Source organism: Canis lupus, chromosome 24 (genome assembly GCF_003254725.2).
Source record: "Canis lupus dingo isolate Sandy chromosome 24, ASM325472v2, whole genome shotgun sequence".
Classification (NCBI taxonomy): domain Eukaryota; kingdom Metazoa; phylum Chordata; class Mammalia; order Carnivora; family Canidae; genus Canis; species Canis lupus.
In genome coordinates, this window is record NC_064266.1 from 40,480,069 (window position 1) to 40,495,199 (window position 15,131).

Below are 15,131 nucleotides of genomic sequence, written 5' to 3' on the forward strand. Positions count from 1 at the left end.
TCGTAGATGAATCTGATGCAGGTAGCTTAGATTCTCACTGTAGACGTTAATAAGTTTATTTAGCAGGATTCATTTGGGAGGGAGTATAGCAGAGAAGTAAGAGAATGAGCTTTGGACTGAGACTGCTGTGATTTGTATCCAGTGCTGCTGTTACGACTTTGGCCAGGTTTTTAAGATTTCCTGAGCTCAAATTTTTCTCACCTGTAAAATTGGGATAACAATAACAGTATCTATCTTAGAAATTTGTAGGGAGAACTAAATAAGATTATGCATATAAGAATTTAGCACAGTGCTGGACAAATCATAAGCCTTCAAATCAGCAAACAACAGCAACACAGGCATGACTGTCTTGTTTTTTTATGTGACAGTGGCAAGTCCCTTTCCCCTTGCTACCGAGTTCATAGTCTGGTAATGATCATCGTGGCTAAAAGCATTGGTGCATTTTCATTCTGGTCTCTTCACTTTCAAAGCTGCCTTTCCAAATACATAAGGCTGGCCAGTAGGCACTCTTTCTCTTGATCTTACTTACCCTTCAAGGCTGGCCTGTCTTCAAGACCACACTCACTGTTGCCTCACGTCCTGGGCAAACAGCAACCACACAGTACCTGACAAAGAGGCAGGTTTGGAGAGGAGAAGACAGATCTAGATCCTGTCTCTCTCGTGTGGTTCCTAGTTGGAGAAAGGGCCAGGGAGGATATTTGGTGCAGGACTTTGGCAAAATTTCCAGCTGTTCACGCAAATTTTTGACCCTAGGAAAATGAGGCCAGGTATTCCCCAGAACTGGAACTTTGCATCTAAAGCAATGGCCACTGATTTGCAAATACTTGTTTTATGTACATGGACTAAAAGGAAGTCGACATGTCTAAACACAAAAATGCTAAAGTTTGAGGGGTTTAATCCAATTATTTGCATTTCTGACACCCTCAAGATTTCATTCTCTGCTTACTGCAGACACAGCTCCCAAAATCCTCTTTGGACCATTCCCCACATGGCTCTCGTTGCACCACATGTTGCTCTTCCTGTGAATAAGGGTTTTGGTGTTTTTATTTTATTTTATTTTTTTTAATATGCCTTTTCTCGTTTCCATGTTATTTGCATGAAGAGGAGATCTGGTTGCCAAGGCCACCAGGACTGTTGTAGGTGGGTGGCTATAGACTCAGGTTCCCCACTTCCTTTGATGGAATTCCAACTGTGTTCATGGCTCATCCACCTTCTGTGGTTGCACGAATATAAACATCACAAAGTCATACTCGTTTCTTTGGCTGTTTTCCTAAATATATATTTGCCTGAATTCACTAGCTTAATGCTTTCTCTCCCTATTAATTAAACCTGATATATCCAAAGCTAATTGTTCTGCTGATCTTTATCTTAGTGAATACTATCCTCTTATTTCTCTCTCTGTTTTCCACCTTGCTCGCTCTCTCTCTCTCTCTCTCTCTCTCTCTCCCTCTGCTGTTTGTTTCTTCTCTGGCTTTTCTCTTCCTTTTCAAATATCTTTTGTTTCCAGTTGGCTTTCTCTCTCCATTCTCACTAAATGCTTAATATTAGTACATTCATGGATTGACCAGTCGGTTTCTTAGTGATAACCTAAGTGTTTGTGGGATTGTGCATATAGACGGTTGTGTGACCTAAGGCACTAGAAGAGGATACAGGTCCTCCTGATTTAGCTCTATTCTAAAGATAAACTAGTTAGACTGCAAGAATAGTGGTATGTTATTCCCCCTACTCCCAATTAGATGGCTTTGAAGGGACCAAGAAGATGGTGTTTTTTATTTTATTTTATTATTTTTTTATTTTCTATATTTTGAAGATGGTGCTTAATTTCAGTATTCATTACAGCCGATAAATGGGGAAGGAATAACTCCTGAATCAAGTGAAAAACAGAAGCATAAGCTATTTCATTGCTAATAAAAGTGTATGGATTCATGCATGGCCTAAACGTCCCCATTCTACAGTACATAGACACACTCATTTCTCCCGATAAATTGTGAATGTTTGACAGTGGGGAGTTAGTGTTATTCATGAGGCTGGTGGAGAGGAGTCTATGAACACGGCAGCTATAAGAGACCAGGGAGGAGCCTGTGTGCCCCGGCACCTCCTCCCCTACTACCTGCAGCAGAGATGGTGGCAAGACTCCTCTGTGGCATGGTGTGTGAGGTATGATACAGATGGAGTGCTCCTTAGACGAGCTCTTGTCAGACATTGGGTTTTCTTCCAAGACTCTTATCCGTGTTGTTGAATTTCATCTTTATAGATGTCCCATGAGGTTGAAACTAACTTTGGTATCCATGGGCACATGGCATGCAAACATCATGGCTGGAATGAAAACTAATAGGGCCATACTCTACAATCCTCATTCTTACATTGTTACTCAGGATGTGTGTAACAAAGAGAAATGCTGCATCTCATTTGAGGTTAATTGATACTTTTGTGCCCTATACTTCCAAGTGTTCTAAAGTGAGAGAAGGGGAAAGAAGGGGAGAAGTGGAGGTATAGAGAGCAAGGATGAATTTGTTATTAAAATGGTAAAAATAGGAGCCCCTGGGTGGCTTAGTTGGTTAAGCGTTCGACTTTTGGTTTCAGCTCAGGTTTTGATCTCAGGGTGTTGAAATCGAGCCCTGGGTCACCCTCCAAGTTCAGTGGGGAGTCTACTTGGAAGACTCTCCCTTCTCTCCAGGTTCTCTCTCTCAAATAAATAAAAATAAATCTTAAAAAAATAAAATGGTAACAATAATAAGTTTCTGTCCTAAGAATATGGACAATCTATTGTGATAGTTACTGCTTAATCCTTTTCCCCCCAAAACAAACAAATATGTAAGCAAAATGCAGCCCAAACAAAAAGACTGTGTTGGTATTTTATTCTTTCTTTCTGTTTTAACATTTTGTTTCAGAGCAGTAATGAATTTCTTCTTTGATTTAATTAGAAAATCTGCTTCACTTCCAAACTAACACTCAGGTAAGTGTCAAACTTCCAATTATACACGTAAAAAAATTATGTTTGGAACCTATGTTAAAAACTCTATTTGCATTAGGCTTTAATCATCATAAAGGAAAAATGTAAATGTTTCCAAGCGGTCCAGCTACATAAATAACCATCCATTTTTTAAGTGCGCAGTAGAGTTTTCCCCTGAGAAAATTCTATAACTTTGAGAGTAATGTAATGGTAATTAATTACCAGAAAGAGATTAATACTGCATGCCAAGAATGATAAAGAAATGCACAGAGGCCCTACAAACGTAGTCTGCAGGCAGTACAGAAAGGGAAATGCTGTGAAGCAAGCCTATTTAATTCAAATTTCAAGCTTATTTTATGAAATGCTATTCATTTTTTTTGTCAATTATCTCACTTGAATTTCTGTTCCACATCACCTGAATGCTTGCAATCACCTCTATATTGGCTTTCATGTTCCCAATGTGACAGCTCACCAAACTCTTGCCATAGGAAATCTGTTTTTGTCTTGCTGCTCCTTTTCATAGTGCCTCAATCATCATAATTCTCTGCTCAGAAACCCTCAATGGCTCCCCATTTGCTTTCAGAATGCATTCCAGTATTTTAAGGAAGAATTTGAGGTTCTTCACCTTCATGGTTTTGACCAAATTTGCTCTATTCTTTCCTCTCTTGCCCCTGACAGGCCCATACTTTGCAAATCCACTATTACCCAAACTTGCCTGCTAATATCAACTGGGACACTTACGAGTTAAAAACGTGGCCCTTAGGCCTCTTCCCAGGAATTGGATTCTCCAAGAAAAGGGACTTGGAACCTGCATTGAAATGTGACCCCCATCTTTCAGACAAGCTGGGAAACTCTGCAACCTTTTGCAAGATACCTTTTGCATCTACTAAACATGCCCCATGCTTCCCCTCTCCCATGCCCTTTGCCTTCCATAAGCCGTTTTGCTTATTGGAGTCCTCCCACGGTGGACAGTTCAATTGGCATGGTCTTAGTATGGTTTTTCCAAAAGTAGAGCCTAAGACAAGACTCGAATGAGGGTGGTTTATTTGAGAGGTGATCATGGGACTCATAAGTAAAGGAGTATGAGAAGCAAGCCAGGGAAGGGAAAAAGGACCACAGGACTCTTTATCAGGGTTACTACTATTGGCAATGGCAGTTCATTTCTGCTGGCACAGTGGCAACCTCCTAGGAAGGATGCAGAAGGCCTTCTAAAACTCCACGTGAAGAGTGGAAGTTTGGGCAGTTACCCACCTGCTTGGGTCCTGCTCTGAGTGAGTGACACCAGAGCCAATATTCTTTGCCCTTTTAGCCAAGGGATCCTTTTGGCATTGAAACAGGCTCTGAGGCAGAAGGTGGAAGTCTGTACATGCTCCAGGTAAGATTCTACCAATGGGAGGTAGGTTTCAGTCCACATGGAACTCTTCACTGCAACCACAGCTAATGTCAGAGGTGGCCCTAGGGCGAAAAAGACATGCTGTATTAGTTATCCCTTGTTATATAACAAATTACCCGGTAATGAATCATGGTTGCAACAACACACATCACATGTGTGTTATGTCACTGTTTCCATGCGTCAGAAACCTAGGTGTGGGTCAGAGGAATCTTCTGCCTCAGGGGCTCCTACAAGATCGAAGGCATCTAAGCACTGGTCCAGAAGGACATGCTCCCTGGCTCACGTGTTCATGGGCAGGATGTAGCTCTTCATGAGTGGTTGGATTGAGGTCCTCAGTTCCTCTTTGGCTGTTGACCAGAGGCCTCCATGGGCTCCTTGTCGTGTGGGCTTGTCTATTAGAGTTTTTCACAACATAGCAGCTGGCTTCATCAGAGTGACAAGCACAAGGGCAAGGGGGTGCCAGCAAGATAGTTTCATTCTTTTGTACCCTTGTCTTAGAAGTGATATCCCTTCACTTCCACTGTATTCTCTTCATTACAGATGAGTCACTAGGTCCAGCCTCCACTTGAGAAGGTAGGATTCATCATTCCCCAATCCTTATAGTCACCTCTGTGATCCATTATCAGCATTTGATAAATTGTCCATGAATTAATGTCATGATAAACCATTGTATTAAATGTTGTTGTGGTGTTTTCGCTGTCAAATTTTAGATGTGTTTTCCCCATATTTGAAACTTCGGCAAATGTCAGGTTGAATAGGATATATAGAGAGAGCATTTGCATAAATAACTTGACACCTTTCTCAAAAAATGCCCTTTGAGAATTAATTCAAACGAATCCAGTCATGAGGTAGTAAGTACTATAAAAATATAAGGCATTATAAGCTTATACTTAATTTTTCATGTTGCATAGAATTGAAAGAAAATGTAAACCATTGCAGTTAGAAGATCTGCCCAAAGCTTGTGGTACTTTTGTGTTAAACTCTTTGTTTACTAAACCATCTCTATTTTACCTGGTGGAGAGGACCTTGACCTTACATCCTGAAGCCCTGGGTCTGAGTCTTGTAAAGTCTTAAATCATCTGAGACTCAGTTTCATCTCCTCTTCAGTGGATTCCTAACTTGAACATCGGAGGGCTTATCAAATATTCATTAAGCGCTACTATGCGATGCCCTCCATAAAGTCACACTGCCTGGGTATCTCTGGGCACACAGTAGTCATGCAATAAATACCAATTGAACCTGACTCTGGCTTTAAGGAAACAATTATATTTTAAAGGGGAGCCTCTGAAGGTCTTCCGAAGGCAGGGGAAGCTGTGTTTATAGGTCATATGGCACTTATATAAGGAACTTGAAAGACTTTCCATGAGTGATCAGTGGAGTTGCAAACATTTATTCCTGTAGTTTGAAGAACCTACAGAAGTTGGATTCCAAACCCACCCTGGGGTATCCATTATGCAACTCATATTTATTAGGTGCCTTCCTATTTATGGCATGCTCTTCCATGGACTCCTAGGGATAGCTGGGTGAAAACAGAGGCGTGGCCCTGCTCCTATGGGGCTTGCAGTCAGCAGATTCACCTGGCTTGGAGAGTGCTGCCATGTTAGAGCAGACATGGGTTTGCAGTCGTGTTTATACTGGGGAGACAGCCAACTGGGGCGGGGAGGGGTGGGTTTCCATGATTGTGTTTAGAATGCCATATTTGGGGGGCTAACTGTAGCATTTGTGGCAATGCTGAGGCACCTCTTCCTGTTGGGGCACAGTGGCTTCGAACTTGTCCTATGGAAATCACCTGGGCTTGATTTTTAGCTTCAGCATTAAACCACTATGTGGTCTTAGCTCTGTTACTTGATCTCCTTGAACTTTAGTGTCTTCCCTTAGAAAGGTGGGAATAATGATAGGACATATTTCCTGGGGCTATTGTGAGGGTTAAAGATTGTTATCTGTGAAGTATTTAGAACAATCTGGCAAATACCGTGTTGTTATTGTTGCCAAGTATTATTTCTGCTCTTGCTGTCAGCAGTAATTGGAAGCCCCCTGTCCCTCCAGTGTGCCCTGGCCCTTACCTTTCACCTTTGTCTTAATTTCTTTGGTTCCTCATGGTATTTTAGGCATTTTCAGGTTTATGATTCTTATCTAAGAACAACCTGGGAGAGGTGTTAAAATGCAGATTTGGGGATCCCAAAATAGTTCAGTGGGCTCAGTAGGTTGGTTGTGGAGCTCAGAAATTGGCATTTTCCAAAGGCATCCAGGCAGTCTGCATTTTCAGAAAGTCTTCCTTAAAGATTATAGTCTTGAAACTTATGTCTGTGGAGACACCACTTTGCTTCAGACACTGCACTGCGTGCTTGTGTATATCATTTATAATCCTTACGAAAGCTCTACTTTTGTCACATTATAATTCCCATTCAATAATGAACAAACACAGGCTCAGAAAATGTAGGCATCTTACTCAGAGTAATGAAGCTGGAAAGTTCTAGAGCCTGTGTTCTCTAAAGCCTCTTTCCCACTAGGTTGTCTATGCCATGCTGTAAGAAGACCTGCTTGAGGGGATCCCTGGGTAGCTCAGTGCTTTAGCGCCTGCCTTTGGCCCAGGGCGCGATCCTGGAGTCCCGGGATCCAGTCCCACGTCAGACTCCCAGCATGGAGCCTACTTCTCCCTCCTCCTGTGTCTCTGCCTCTCTCTCTCTCTCTCTCTGTCTATCATAAATAAATAAATCTTAAAAAAAAAAAAAAAGAAGACCTGCTTGATTATGGTGTGGGGGTTGGGGGTGCTGATCCCCTATGTAGTGGAGAATCTGTGTGTAACTCCTGCCAAAACTTAATTGCTAATTACTGATAGCCTATAGTTGACTCTAACTAAGCCTTACCTATAATATGAACGCTTGATCGTGTGATCCATTGCCAAATATACCAAATATATTTGGTATATTATATGTATAATACACTGCATTCTTGTAATAAAGTAAACTAGAGAAAATAAAATATTCATCTTATAAGAAAAATACATTTACAGTGTTGTACTATATTTATTGAAAAAATCCACATGTAAGTGGACCTGTACAGTTCATACCTTTGTCATTCAGAGGTCAACTGTACTTTTAACTGATGATCCCCAGTGTGAGGTCATTTAGCACAAAGACCTCCAGATCCTTTTCTTTTCTTTTCTTTTCTTTTCTTTTCTTTTCTTTTCTTTTCTTTTCTTTTCTTTTCTTTTCTTTCTTTTCTTTTCTTTTCTTCTTTTCTTTCTTTTCTTTTCTTTTCCTTTCTTGTCTTTCTTTTCTTCTCTTCTTCTCGCTTTTCTTTCTTTCTTTTTTGGTGGGAAATAATGTACCTTATTTTTAACTTTTTTTCCAGCTTTATTGAGATATAATTGACATATAACATTGTGTAAGTTTACAGTGTACAGCATGTTGAATTGCTATACTTAAATATTACAAAATTGTTAATACCGAAGCATTAGCTAACACCTGCATCCTATCATATAATTACCATTTATTTTTGTGGTAAGAACATGTAAAATCTACTTTATTAGAAACTTTCAAGTTATAATGCAATATTATTAACTACAGTCACTATGTTGTACATTAGATTCCCAGAACATTTTTGTCTTATAGAAGACAAAACTTATTATAGAAGTTTGTACCCTTTTTTTTTTTTTTAAAGATTTTATTTATATGAGAGAGAGAAAGAGTAAGAGAGTGAAAGCATGAAACTGTGAGGGTCGGAGTTGGAAAAGTACACTCCCCACTGAGCTGATGCCGGGCTCCATCCCCGCACTCCAGGATCAAGCCTGAGGTAAAAGCAGATGCTTAACTGACTAAGCCACCCGGGTGCCCCAGAAGTTTCTACTCTTGATTAACATCTCCCCTTTGCTTTGACCTCCCCCCCCCACCCCCGCCCCTGGCAACCATCATCCTAGTCTCTGTTTCTATGAGTTTGGCTTTTTTAGATTCTACATATAAGTGTTTTTGTTTGTTTGTTTGTTTTTTGTTTTTTTTATAAGTGCTTCCATACAGTATCTTTCTCTGACTTGTTTCACTTACCATAATGCCTTCAAGGTCCATCTCTGTTGTCAAAAATGGCAGGATATTCTTTTTTCTCATGACTGAATAATATCCTATTGTTCATATATGCCACATTTTTTAGAGTTAAATCAACACTCAAAGTGGGACTCAAGTTCATGATCCCAAGATCAAGAGTCACAAAGCTCTACCTACTGAGGTAGCTAGATGTTCCTACTGCACCTTCTTTTTTTTTTTTTTTTATCCATTCATCCCATGACAGAAACTTAGGTTGTTTCCATAATTCAGTTGCTGTGCATGGAAGTGCAGCTATCCCTTCGATATCCTGTTTTCATATCCTTTGGATACACATAGGGAGTGGGATGGCTGAATAATGAGGTAATTCTATTTTTAATTTTTTAAAGAACCTCCATACTGTTTTCCATAGTGGTTGCACCAGTTTGCATTTCCCCCAGCAGTGCATGAGGCTTCCCTCTGTCTGCATCCTTAGCAACACTACCTCCTTTCTTTTTGATGATAGCCATTCTCAATCTGATACCTCATTACAATTTTAATTTGCATTCCCCTGATGATTAGTGGTGCTCAGCACCTTTTCATGTACCTGTTGGCTATTAGTATGTCTTCTTTGGAAAAATATCTATTCAGTTCCTCTGCCCACCCTCCCCTCCTTTCCTTCCTTCCTTCCTTCCTTCCTTCCTTCCTTCCTTCCTTCCTTCCTTCTTTCCTTCTTTCCATCAAGTTTTATAAGTTTTTCATATATTTTGGTTATTAACCCCTTATTGTATATATAATTAGCAAATATTTTCTCCCATTCTGTATGCTACCTTTTCATTTTGTTGATGGGTTTTCTGTGCTGTGCAGAAGCCTTTTAATTTGATGTAGTCTGCTTATTTACTTTTACTTTCATTGCCTTTGCTTTTAGGTGTCAAATCCAAAAAAATCATTGCCAAGACCGATGTCAAGGAGCATACTGCCTATGTTTTCTTCTAGGAGTTTTACTGTTTCAGGTCTTACATTTAAGTCTTTAATCCATTTGTAGTTGATTTTTATGTAGGGTATAAGACAGAGGAAGGACCTGTAGATCTTTCACTTAATAGCTGCCTTTCAAAACCAGCCTTGGGGGCTTTTCTTTGACTTCCAGCTCTGGTTCCAGAAGCAGTACATTTGTCTTGTTCTTTGAAACAAAAAGCCTGCTTCTCAAGTCACCTTGAGAGTCACCTTGTTTTTTATGCTTTAGTTTCCATTTTGCACACTGTTCTCCGATTCTTCTGTGATAAGGGTCCGTTATAACTCTTCCTAGTCTCTTCCTGAGACCAGTGAGCTCAGCGAAGTGGTCAGGGGACCCAGGGCTCTGATTTTCTGGCTTAGGCTATGACCATGGGGATGTAGGAGCAGTCCCCAACTAAGCATGGGGAGTAGCTTTACCAAAAATAAAAAGGAAAAATAGTACCAGGCAAACAAATATAAGAGATGTTTACTACGATGAGATTTTACAGGAGGAGTGATATTGAAGTGACATTTTGAGAGACAGAGAAAGCATTTTAGACAGGCAGAGATACTGAAAAAGGAAGTGACAGAAGGAATAGACACATAATGCCAGAAGGTAGGAAAGATCATAGCCCATTTGGGGATTGCAAGGAATCTCCCATTATAGAATAAAGGGTGGTGCATGTGTCACTGGAGGGATGGGAATGACTTGGCTGGGGAATGATGCATTGACCCATGCTTAGGACTCAGTGGGGAACAACGGGAGGATTTTAAGCACAAGCGGAACACGATTTTTAATCATATGTGTATAAAGTAGATAATGCAGACGCTAAGGTTTATAAGATCTAGAAAAGCAAAATAACCTTACAGTGAAGTTTTGTGTACTCTCTGTGTGTGTACACATGTGTGTGTACACAAGCCTGTCACACAAGGGCCATTGTATTCTATCCCCCAGCTCCTGATGACTTCCACACCTTTCATACTTCTTCTAGAGTTTTCCTCTAAAAGAGAGATACGTATGAACATATCTAAATGAACTCAAAAGTTAACCAAGTATTTGAAAGCAAAATTAACTTCTTGCTAATAGTTGAATCTTTTTTTTTTTTATGATTTTGTTCTAAGTAATTCTCCACATGCTTTTCCTTGACAAGGATATCACTTCAAGTCACAGTGGAATAAATGCAACTAATATGCTGCTCATTCCTTCTCCCTGACAGATTTTTAATATAAATGTCAGTGCATGAATCTTCAAACTTCATTCTACCTCCTCTCCATCCACTGTCTCTACTCTGGCACTTCAGAGGCATTGCGAACATCAACAGAGGAATGCATTTGTCACTTCTGGTGTCCAATTAAAATAACTCAGCAACTATTAACTGCACGTTTCCTGGGCACCAATATCCATACCAGACAATACAGGCTCTAAGATGAATTGAACATGAATTGTGCCCCTCCAGTGAAGGCATTCATGGATGCAGATTCAAGGTTCAAATGTAGAGGTGGGGGGAAGACTTATAAATGGAATCATGGAACAATATGCTAAATTGGGTGCCTAAAGTTAGTTTTAGGTGAACAGAGCATGAATTGTAGTGAGTGAATGCAAGAGGATGTGGCGGGCTAATGTGATTAAAAGCCTTTATAGCCAATGTAAAAAGACGTATCCTTTTTATTCATGTTGTCCTAAGAGCAATGGTCTCAGAGCCTTTGAAATGAAAGATTTTAAGTAGGGGGTAAGATACTTTGATGGATAGCAGTGCTAATACTAGCATACACTGAGTGATTGATAGATCAATCATGTTTTAAAAACATGTCCTTTCCTTTAGGGAGATTGCAGAGCCTGGTGCGTGGATTTATTATTTTGGGGAAGTAAAGGCACAGCTGGGTAGCAAACCCAGCTCACTTGTAAGGTAAAACCCACATCATGGCTAGCCCTGAAGGAGGAATGCAGGTGAGAGGCTGTTGCTTTAGTCGTGGACATGGCATGATGAAGTACTGAACCCAGGCAGCGGGCAGACAGAGGGGGAAGAGAAGACACATTTGATAAAAATCAGTGGGGTGTGGGCTTGAGTGAAGTTAGATGGGTTAGGGAAAGAAGGATACTGAGGTTCATGCCTGAGTGATCTTGAGGTGTCACATAATAAATATGTCTATATGAGACTATATTATGTTACCATTCAAAATAGCATATGGTTTAAAATATGGACCAAGATACATACGTGTTGTTTAATGATTATTGATCCTGGTTATCTTTGGGGACATTTTCAGTACATCTCAAACTATTGCTAAAATACCCCTCAAAGTGAGAATTAACCTCTGATTTTTTCCTCTTTTTTGATGTTGAAGAATATTCTATCTGGAAGCCACAGGTACATACGTTCTGGGTTCTTTGTGTTGCCCCAACTTATGGATAGCCTGGTGCCAATTTCAATAATCGTTCATCATCTTCCCTTGGCTGAACTATATGTGGTAAATGAGCTAATCCAAGAAAAGGCAATATCCCCCCAGACAGTATCCCACCAATGTTGTTAGGTGCTTAGAGAAATTCCTTTGTTGGGTTGGGTCTTCACCTTAGGAAAGGCAGGTGGAAATGGAAATAGCCCCATAGCAATGGCTCCTTCCTCTTCTGTGAACTACCTCCTTGTCTTGCCATATGGTCTATCCTTTATTGGGTCCCTACCATTGAATCAACACAGGCATATAGAGAAAGGAAAAAGATCTGGCTACTAAACATTTTTTTTTTTTTGGCTATTAAACATTTAAAAAGCACTAAGTTTTAACCAATCCAACCACTCAATTAAATAAAATTCCTCAATGGATCAATGTTTACACAAAATTAGCATCTGTTCCTCAACTTGTTAATCACATTTCTTGTCCAGGCCAGATCTCAAACCTTTCCTCCATGATTTTATTTTCCAGCTTAAAAAAAAAAAAAAAAAAAAAAAGTGATACATATGTGGACAACTACTAAAGCAAAAACAAAATAGTAGAAAAAGAAAGAGAAAGCGATTCTTCCCTGAACAGAGGTTTTCTGAAGTGTTTCTCCAGAGTGGGCTTTTATTTCTTCAAGGACAACAGACCAGGTTGACAAAAGAGCAAATAAACACTCTTCCCCCTCCTTGTGTAATTCCTGACCTAGACTGAATGTTTATCCTTTCAGAAAATGGGATGGAGAAAGCTGTGCTGTGTTGGTTTTACCTTGAAAGCCACCTCGAGTCTTTAGGGAGAAGCAGAGGTCAGAATTATCCTTCCTTCTAGAAGCTCTAGAAGAAGAAAGCAGCAGGAGAAACACCGTGAGAGTGCGTGAGAATGGAAGTGGAAAGCGCAAGACAGGAGGAGAGGTGTTTCAGGGTCATCCTCCTGTCAAGTGCCTTCACCTGTTTTCATTTTATTTGTAGGATTGTTTGAATAGGTAGCACAAGCTAAGCCCACACCGTGTCCACAGGACTAGAGGGAACACAAATCCATCTTTACAAGTGGAGGAGAGGGTCATGACTGTTCCAATTTTGTTACTGTTATGGTTGACACTGGCAACTGACTAGCCATTTTGGTTTCACAGGGACACAGAACAAAAAATGCTCAGCATGATTGAATACCAGCATTGCCTCCTGCATCTAAAATTGTCTTGCCCTTTTAAAAATTGCCATTTCTGGATTTATTTTACTTTATTTTTTTTCCCTTCTGTTACTTTTTTCCAAAATGATTTCCAACCATTCAGTGGTCCTTGGATGACTTCCTGGAACCCCTGGGACTCAGTCAATTATACCCTAGAAGACCCTTTGCTGTAAAGTTTTTGTTGTTGTTTTTTTTGTTGCTTTTTTTTTCTTTTTTTCTTTTTTTTGGCACTGTGCCTGTGCTGCAGGAGGAAGGGAGTGTTGGAAGAGGTCGCAGAGTTAAACCACCTGGCTGACCTGTGATCTGGTCCCTCCTCTGTCCGTGGCTTGTGTACTCTGCCCTCTCTCCCCTTCTATGCCTACAGCTATTTTCAAGTTCTCAGTCTTGAGAGAGCAGTGTGGTGTTGAGCCCCATGGAGGCCTCTCTATAAACTTTAAGACTCTGGCAGGAGGTGTGGAGATCTCCTCTGGGATCCCCATGACAAGCCTCAGAAGTAAGTTCCTTTGCTGGTTAAAACTGCCACCTGTCCACCCATCATGGCCTACCTCTGTCTTCCCTCTTGCCCTGCCCTCTTGGTTTCAGGGCCAGTTTGCAAACCAATAGGATGGTCTGTTCAGGGCAGCCTCATGTTCTCAAATTATACTCCATCTATCTTATTTAAAATTTTAAAAATAGGGTAGTATAACAGTGGTTTTTTAAATAAGGAATGGAATGCGCCCACTGACATATGCTATGGTAAGTGGTATTGTGATGTGGATCTTGAGTGAATTGTTGTGTCATTCTGTTAGTTATGGACTGTTGGAACAAAGGATCTGAAAGAGGCTGTTTTAATTTCCCGCTCCCAGCCTTTTGCATTAAAATGATGAATCTAAGTGAAAAACCCTGATTAACTCAATGAATTATAGCTGACGTGTACCTATTATGAGGATGAGAATGTGTTTTAGCATGCTGGTGTTTTCTAAGGCAATACTGGTTATTGAGTCTTCAGATTTATGTTACAATTCAAGTTTTCTGTGTGTGCCTACTGTGTGCGAAGCACCAGCATATTAATATTGGAGTAACATTGTGTTGTCAAGCTTAATCCTATAAACAAGATATTGTGGCAGGACATCTTATTCTCTAATTTAGAACAGTGGTTCTCACTATAGTATCACAGAAATCATTGAATAATACTTAGGAGTTGAGTTGAGAAATAAGCCAAATTAAGTGTCTGTGTCTGTTTCCATATAAATGGAGAAATTTTTACCAATTTTGGAGAACATTTTGAGGATAGATAATTCTTAGAACAGTGTTAAGTAGTAGGAACACAATTTGTTTATGTTGTATGTATCTTGGGTGGTTCTTCAAGGAAGCTGGCATCCTCCAGAGTAGCTGAAACCAAAGTGGGAAAAGATGACATGTCAAAAAAGGCAGGCCATGCTTAGTAAGTGTCATAGAAAAGGAAAAAAATCTCTAACGTTTGTGTGAGACTCAAATGAATAGTCACATGGTATTTGCCCCCAGTTTCAAAGACTGATTTATTAATGAGCTGCTTTTCCTATGGGTAATGCTGTAGAATTGCTCAAGGATAAATGGTAGCAGGAATGTATTTACCTATTTAATGAGGGTTCTTAATTTTCCCAAGGAACAGTAATAATAGCCAGGAAGCTAACCTTGATAATAATAAAGTAGGAAGTTTTGCAAATGATTTACTTTTGTCTTATAAACCAGCACCAACTCAAAATTTTACTTATATACATAGCTGTCACATGTCTTGTCTAATATGCTTTCTGGAGTGCATAGGGGTGAAATTTTACCCGATATCCTGAGAATTTAGAGAGCCCCTGGGCATGCTTCAGAAAGTACTTCCTGTGCACGTAGGCATGTTCTTTATGTGTTAGGTGACTGGAGGCAGGCTGAGATCTATTGTCCTAGTTCCTTGATCCTGGAAATGTGGCTCTAGGAACTTGGGCAATATTGATACCCCATGGAGCTTATTAGAAATGAAGAATTTTGAGCCACTCCCCAAATCTACTAAATCAGAATCTGCATTTTAACAAGATCTTCATTGAGGTGATTCATAGGTATATCATACATTAAAGTTTAAGAAGGAAAATTTTTTAAATTTAAACATTTTGCCTTTTATTTGCCAATTCTCCAATGCAATTTTTTTGACAAAGAACTG

The 15,131-nt window shown here is 40.0% G+C and overlaps 1 long non-coding RNA gene across 1 annotated transcript; it reads left to right on the plus strand.

Annotated features, from left to right (window-relative positions):
- Positions 1–2,890: 2,890 nt before the first annotated feature.
- LOC118352160 (uncharacterized) lies at positions 2,891–8,142 on the plus strand. The gene is made up of 3 exons (XR_004808842.2): positions 2,891–2,956; positions 4,887–4,919; positions 8,010–8,142. It is a non-coding gene; the product is annotated as an uncharacterized LOC118352160 (long non-coding RNA).
- The last annotated feature ends 6,989 nt before the right edge of the window (positions 8,143–15,131 follow it).